This window comes from Sinocyclocheilus anshuiensis, unplaced genomic scaffold (assembly GCF_001515605.1).
Source record: "Sinocyclocheilus anshuiensis isolate Anshui unplaced genomic scaffold, SAMN03320099.WGS_v1.1 scaffold615, whole genome shotgun sequence".
Classification (NCBI taxonomy): Eukaryota; Metazoa; Chordata; class Actinopteri; order Cypriniformes; family Cyprinidae; genus Sinocyclocheilus; species Sinocyclocheilus anshuiensis.
In genome coordinates this window covers 1,311,465-1,319,911 of record NW_015552647.1, presented here as the reverse complement: position 1 = coordinate 1,319,911, position 8,447 = coordinate 1,311,465, and the positions used below count along the sequence as shown (strand labels likewise).

At 36.5% G+C, this 8,447-nt stretch overlaps 1 protein-coding gene across 1 annotated transcript in view; it reads left to right on the top strand.

Moving 5' to 3' along the window:
- The window catches only part of LOC107666965 (contactin-3-like), a 69,996-nt gene that overhangs the window by 15,704 nt on the left and 45,845 nt on the right, over window positions 1-8,447 (top strand). The gene's annotated exons all lie outside the window — the stretch shown is intronic.

The following is an 8,447-nucleotide window of genomic DNA, read 5'->3' as shown; positions in this document are numbered from 1 at the left end:
GCACTTGCCAATTTAATGGCAGAGAATGGTGACTTTAGGTTTTGTTTTTTGTTTTTAAGCGGATGCATATCTGTCGTAAAATAATCATATGCATCTTGTGGCATATATTCCAAGCATTCTGAAGGTATACTGAGGGTTTGGTGAGAAACAAACCGAAATGGCAAGTTATTATATTTTATGAAAATCTTGTGTTGCAGTGTGAGTGCGCAGCAGCTCACGCCACGCACAAGTGCATATCTTACCCAAGCCAATTTATTATTCCTTCCTTTTTGTCTTAGTGTTTAAAATATTTATTTTGAAACGAATTAATTAACTACACAATAAGTACAATGTACATTCATATTGTATTGCAAAACACTTTTGCTGCTATTGAGGTGGGATATGGGTAAGGTTAGGGACAGGTTTGTTGGTATGGGTAGGTTTAAGGGTGGGTTAAGGTGTAAGGGATGGGTCAACTGTGTAATTATAAATGTAATTACAGAAATTAATTAATCAGATTCATTAGCCTGTTTGTTTGCATCAAAAAAGATGAAATGTAGTTGCAATAAATGCGTTAAGAATCCATACAACTGCAGCAGTGGAGGACTATTATTCTGCTGCGTGATACTGCAGAAGAACTGATGATGGCGCGGTTTGATCTTTGGCTGACCAATCAGCAGAAAGGGGTTCAAGCTGTTTATTCATTTTTCTACCCCTGAACGAAAAAAGAAAATTTAAGCTGAATTCTCAAAAAGCCGTTTTCTCATTTGTCCACTTGCACTATTAAATCAAAAAATGAATGATCGAATGATACATGGATTCAGTGGCATCCTGCTGTGACCCATTTTCCATTTGCTTTCCAGAGTTTCACCAGTGTCAATTTTAAACGCGCGTCAACTGCTTCACCAAAGACTCATCTAAAAAAAAAAAAAAAGACAAAAACAGCAATTTAGCCTACTTACGGAGATATGTTCAAGATTCATTACTTCTTTGGAGTATACACATCTCAGCAAGAGCTTTAGGAATTAGCATGCCAAATGTATCTTTCTGAGAGGGTAATGCATGCTACTGTAAGGACGGAAATTGGCTTTGAAAATTGGAGGGGTCTAAATGACTAATTTGTGCAAGAGATTCTAAGCTACTGTCCCGCATATTCCCTGGTGAGGCGTCTGCTCTGAAAATAGCAGCGTGCTCCAGCTCTGTGGTATATTGTGTTTCGTAGCTTGGGTCAGCATCATGTAAATGCTCAGGCAAGCACAGGGGAGGGAAGTAATAACCTTGTGAGTGACATTCGATTTAAACACTTACATTTCCCTTTAGTGCATCTTTGTGGAAAACACCGATTTAACTCAACATTACAAGAGTATCAATGTACAGGAAGAAGAAGAGCACAGTGACAGTTGAAGGCGTGATAATTTACTTTTGCATAGCGATAGTCTTCAAGGTTGAATAAGTTTGACTTTCGACCCAGCTCTTGGCTTATTTATGCAGATATGTAACCACAAATAAACTCTGGTGGAAAGGAAATGAAGTGGCTTATGCATATATTCAACAACATGCAAAATAGTCATTTTCAGCTTTGTCACACTGAAATACACTGCACTTCCTTTAATTTTTTTAATTCCTTTCTCACAGATATTAGGTATATTTGGTTTTGGATTGTCATGAAAATCATGTTCCCAAACCATCTGACTGTGTGATTGCTTTTAAACATTTCGTATATTTAGCCATTTCCTTTTTGCACAGTCAAAGGGAGGAAACAGCCTAGCAACAGCGAACAGTGATGCTACTAACTCCATTTGTCAGTATATACCCGACAGTAGTTCAGTTAAATAAAATACTTTCTGGTAACAAACTACTTTTGAGTAGGAGTGTAATGAGTAACTGATGGAAAATTTTCTGATAGCATTTCTCTTATAAAAACAGTTAATGAAATATGAACCAAAAATTTTCTCCACAGATTTTAAGTCTTCTTTTCAATTCCTAATTAATTTTAGCATAATGTTTTATGAAAATAGATTAAAAAATATTTAGTTTTTCAATTATTTCAATTTTTTTGTTTAAAAGACATTATTACTATAGTTTAACCACTGAACATATTAACATATTAATTCAATTTACTATATTAATAGTAATTTGGCATGCTACAGTTTCAGAGTAGTTTCCTCAAAACCGGTACCAGCTGTGTATTGTCTTGCTTTGAAGACTACCATAGATTTTATCTCAGGATTCTGGGGACATTTTCTCTTTGTGTGTTTGATAAAACCTATACCCATCATTCAGTGAACTTTACAACAATACATCCAGACACTGATAAGATCGGTGACACTCTAAAGATAATTTTTTGAACTGAAAATGAGACATTTGCTAAGTTATCACTGACAGTAAATTCTTCAAGGCTGGTCTTATAAGATCCAATCTGGTCAAAATGCACCAGAAAGGTTCGGTCCACCCCAGCATTCATTTCGAGTGTGTTGAGCCAACCAATGTTGACTGAAGGGTGGCCAATTCTACTGCAAAACAGTAAGAGGAGGAAGAGTCTCCAAAGAACATCCAGTTACTTTCTTTGTCAAGTGAAATTGTCAGTGTTCCAGCAGAGTCTGGTGGTATTTCAGTGTCTGCAGGGGCCGATGTGAACTTTGAGAACACAAAGCGCCAGGCTATTTTGCATCTTGGTTTCAGATTCCATAGAAAAGTAACTCAGAGCTGAGTCAGAGAAGAGCAGTTGGCTGACTTCTGCTTTTCTCTCAAAAAAAGCTTTTTAAAGAAATACGGAGTTGCTGTATTTTATTACATTCATAGGATTATATAAATCAATACATTTATTTTGCTTACATATTTATATAGAAAGAATAAATAATTTATAACGTAACATTAAATTCATATTCACTACCATGCAAAAGTTTAGTACGATTTTTTAATGTTTTTTGAAGGAAGTCTTTTATGCTCGCTAATGCTGCATTTATTTGATCAAAAACTAGTAATACAACTAATAGTAATAAACTACAACTGATTTTGCTTCTAATAAAAGCAAAATCAGCTTTGTTTTCCTTAGCTGATTTGTTTTTAGTTCATCAGGCTTGTGATAATTTATTCCTTGAAATATCTGAAGTTGTTTTTTTTCACCTAAATATCAGAGAATCACAGTTGTATTGAAAATTAAGTAGTTGTCTTCATCCTTCAGACATTTCTGTGAAAATAGCACAGCTACTGTTACTAAAGTTAAACCATGATAAACTGTTGTAAGGGTGTTGATGTGTACTTTCAAAAAAGCCTTAATTTTTGTTGGTGTTTCTCCACTTGTTTTGTCAGCGCTGTTTGCTGAGGTTGTCTAGCTGTTTGAGGTGTTTAGCAGAGTTGTTTGACTTCCCCAATAGTGCTTTTAAAGAAGAAAATTCTCAATAGAGTTCAAATGTGTCACAGGTTTAGTGGTCTGTGTTGTGTTGTCCAGCACCTCGCTTATGCAATTATATTTTAACAGATCTACAGAACATGCTGATGTGCTTCATGTAACACTCACACAGTGTCAGGGTTCTGTCACTTCGGTCTAGTGTAATTCATGGTTTTGTGACAGAGCCCTGACACTCGCGTCATGTCATTGTTTTCATGTGAGCGTACGGCTTCGAGAGTGCTCGAGGCGTGCGCTCTCGTCTGCGTGTACAGTGCACTCTTCTGTCCATGTGTGTTGTGTTTTGTGTAGCAAGCGGTTTGTGTTCAGCCGCGTGCTTTTCTTGTTGTCTTGTGTTGTTGCATGCAGCTCGTGTTATCAGCTGCGTGCTTTCATGTTCTGTTTTGTCTTGTGCTGTGTAGCATGCAGCTTGGTTTTTCGCTGGCTGCGTGCTATCTTGTCTTGTGTGAACACGTGGCTTATGAGTTTTCTCATTAGCTGCGTGTTCGTGTCTTTTTGTTCAAGCACATGGCTTGTGATTTGTTTGGCTGGCCATGTGCTTGTGTTTTGTTTTGTGTGAGCACATGGCTTTGTCCAGATCCTGCCTTGCCTAGCCTTGCCAGCCTGTTTTTCCCCCACGGGGTAGTTTTTGTTGTTTGTTTTGTTTTATTTTATTAATAAAAGCGCATTACTCTGCACTATTGAGTCCTCGCCTCATCCCTTCATCCCCAACCCTGACACACATAAGGCTTCTTTCGCCCCGGTTAGATAATTGGTCTGCGCTTTGAAGAACATTTTGTGCTTAACATGTAAAAGCACAGAGCGAAAGGTCTTCAGCATGCCGACATTACACAGAAACAAAAAAATCACAGTGCAGTAACAACCCTGACCCTAGCAACTCTCTAGTAATCTGTGGTTTGTTTTTTGGTCCAGTAAAAGCCAAGTTGTATTAATGTGGTAGTGTGGGTCTACAGGGACGGATAAGGTAGGCTGTGAGGGAATGTGAGGCCACAGGACAGCTCTTACCAATAATCATTTGTGGGCTCTTGTGGTCGCCAAACGTTCGTAGAGCAAGAATTTGCATTATACATTTATGCATTTAGCAGACATCTTTATCCAAAGCGACCTACAGAAGAAGAACAAAAGCTATTCGTCAAGGAGCCAACAATATTTGTAATGTACAATGGCAGGTTTATTTGACAACTAGATTGGGAAGCAAGAGAGAATGCAGAGAAGAAAACTTTGTGTGTGAGTGTGCAAGTGCATTGATTTAATGGTTTGTGGTGGTTAATAAGTGATATAGTTCTTGAATTAGGTCTCAACAGTGCAGGTTTGCAGCTCATTCCACCAGAGAAGAACAGAGAGTAAAGGTTTTGGATAGTGCCTCATTTTGAAAGAGCAACAAGGTGTTGCTCAGTTGTTCATCTAAGTAAACTTCTTTTACATTCATTGTAACAATTTGCACACATGGTATGCATTTTTATCAGTTTTTGCTTTCCTGGGGAATCAAACCCATCGCCTTGGCATTGTTAGTGCCAAAGAAGTTCTGTTTCACTCACTTTAGGTCTCCCTGTTCTCCCTGCTGTTTTAAATCCTTTGAAAAAGCTCAGAATCTGTTTTCCCAACCTACATTTAACCTGACAGGATTTTCAACCTGCCTAGCATGCTTTCAAGATTGTAAGGATTTGAACCCTGGTCCGTGGAGCAGGCAGTCATCAAAGACGAGAATGGGAAGGAGAGCTGGTTAAAATGCAGAGATTACACAGAGAAAGTCAGAGGTGCTCTTGTGTCGGCCCTCATTAACTCGGCTCCAGCATGATCTTTGTTGAACGCAGGTTGCTTTCTCGGTTGTACGAAGCACTGCAGAGCTTTCTTTTGGAAGGATAATTGGAGCTGACTGTTTTGTACCTCACTATTTTTATTTTTTGCATTTTCCATGTCCACTTTTCTGATATTTCTCTAATGAGCAGGTGTAGGCTTTGTGTCTGGGCAGTTTGTTAATGTAGTCTGAAGTAACATAGAGATTATAATGATGGAGACGTTAATCATGACAGTAATAATAGTGTGAGGATCATAACGTCAGTGATACTGATGGAGGCTTGGACAGTTCAGTGTGCGGGGGCAGCATAATTGTCCATTAAACTTTTCAGAGAACTTTTTGTCATGGATAGAAAAGCACTGGAGGCCCTAGGCCCTCTACTCATTATCTGAAAATACTTCGGCTCCCTGTCACTTCTAAGCTTTTTTGATTCGTGTTAAGGGGCTCCTTGGAGACTGGATTGTTTGTAATTCGTCGTCTAGCCTTTAAAAACGATCATTCATGCACCAATTAGCATTGGTCCACAATTTTCTGTATGACTTTAAATAGGACTCAATACAAAAAGAGTATCCATGGGAAATCAATAAATAATATTTGCAATTTAGAGTGTATGATGTTAGGGTCTTTTGAATCTTGTAAGATAAACTTATTCACAATGTGCTGGTTTAGCACTGTCAAAAGGTACTAATAGGTAGATATAACGGTACTTTTGAGGGTACTGCGCCAGTATCAAGCTGTTGTATTTTCTAAATGCATGTTATTGATCTTATTGTGAATAATCCATCCATCCATGCATATGCACATAAAAATGACCTAGTAATTTGTAATCAAAATGTCATAATTCAATCATCCAGTGAAACAACAGACTTCTCTCTGGTGAGGTATGCTGGAGTTTTCCAATTATTTTGTCTGCATAAACCCCGCCCCTTTCTTACAAATTCAGCTCTGCCTCCATCCAGTCAACAACTGATGGATTGAACCAAGTCCCTGCCATCATTTTTTTTTTCTCGATAAACCATTTCACTTGGATGCAAGTTACAATACTGGGAAAAAAAGATCTGCCGCTACTTCTGTTACACTGCGACTATTTTGTTTCACAGTAAACATGCACTATGTAATTTTTCCCCTCATTAAATTTTTTAGCCTATATAGTTAATAAAATGGGTAGCACATTTGAAAAAAAAAATTGTATGACATTCACTTAACATGAAGAAAAGGGGGGAAGAGTGGGTGGAAGAGGGCATGATATTTTCATTAGCATGAAATTATTTCCCCCTGAATACTCATACAGCATCTCAGCACATGTGCTAGAAATCAATATTTCCTATTTCCATATTATTCTAAGGCTATTGATCCATCAGGAGCAGCTTGCCTCTGAGTGCTATGATATATTCAATCCTCTGGTCTAAACTGAAAAAATAAATACATTTTCAAACAAGCAGTCGAGCTGAGACAATGAAACAGATTTAGGACTATACCACTTATGTAGAGAGCAAAATATGCATATTAACACATGCATTGCAAATATATTATAATCCTCTCTAAATGTTAATATTATATTGCATATAGTGTTTTTCAGATGCTACTCTTGTAGGGTTCTTCTCAAGTGACAAATGACGTGTCTTATAGCATCATGATTCATCTTAACCACAGAAATATTTATATTAACTTATATAAGGTGTTATAGTAACCATATTTCTTAAGTTTGCAATCTCAAATATTCAGTTTTCATAAAAATTAGAGGAACTATTGTTGTGTTTAGGTGGTCTGTGGATGTTCTGATTTGATCAAAGTTGTCTACACTAAGAAATAGATGACAACATTATTTTGTGCAGGCGTGTATGTACCAACACAGATGATATTAGATCCTTTCAGGATAATATACTGGTTATTTCATTCATTTTATACACGGAGGGCCCCACTTTATGTGGGATGCAGAAGCTTTGTTGATTTATCATGCTATTGAAAGTGTATTAGGAAACTAGATTAGTTTGATGCTATAATATTATACTTGACTACTTTGTGAGAACACAAATATTGTCTGTATTTACAACAAACAGCCTCGCCGTAATCAACTGTGTAAGCCTGCAGGCCGAATGTCACAGTAAATGATATCAAATACAGTGGTAATGATATTAGACTCACAAATGATGACTAAAGGAGTCAGATTAACTCGACTGCCACACTGAGATCAATAAATAATGCAGCAGAAATGGGCTTCAGAGAGCTGCAGTAGATCTACACTTTGTTGTCTGTCAGATTTGGGAGAGACTAGAGTCTCCGGTTACTTTTTAAAACCACATTGTCCACCACACTCATTAGTTTTTCACACCAGTGAAAAAATGTAGATCCTGCCAACACCTTTATTTCCTCATTGTTTCCATCATTCACAAGGTTTTCTGCCAAGTTTTGACTCTCAAATGCTTGATTCAGCAGAACTATCAATGATGTTTAAGGTCAGTTCTGAATAGTAGAGTGCTAGATATCTAAAGTCTGAGTTGATACATTTTTCCCGGTTACAGAAGTTGCCATACAGTGATTACAGTTATTGATTAAGCTGGTTTTCTGATGGAAACCTTCCACTTTTATAATATGATCTTCCTACTGTGTAATGGCATCAGCACGAATAATAAACCCGCAAATTAGGAAGAATGTGATTGCATTACATAACAAAATATTAAACCAATTGCCATTTATTTTAAAGAAAGACAGCACAAGCACAGTTATTAAGCAAAATATTCTATAAATATATAAATATTCTACAAAAATAATTTTTTCAGTCTTCAAAATTAACATAAATAGTATTTGGATGCTTTCTAATTACTGAATGTTGTTGGAACACATCCATAGCAAATATGATGAACTTCACATGTGGTTACTCTTAAACCTGAGGTAAAATAGTCAAATACGTCAGAAAAGAAAAGAAAAAGATGGATAAATGTAACCACAAAAAAAAAAGATGATAAAGAAAAGTTATTGCATTATTTGTTTGCAGATGCCACATTGGTTTAATGTTAAGTTCAAACATTTTGTGTGTAAAAAAAAAAAAAATCGTTAACACTTTCTATGAAGCCCGTATGTATAATACATTATAAAGGTATTCGTAAGGCATTATAATGAATGCATAATGCATTATAAAAAACCTTATAATATGTTGTATCATTTCATGAATATTCATAAGAATTTAATATATTATAATATTTACTTATTTGTGGTTATAGCTTTTAAGAGTATGATGATTTATAACACAATGAACACGTT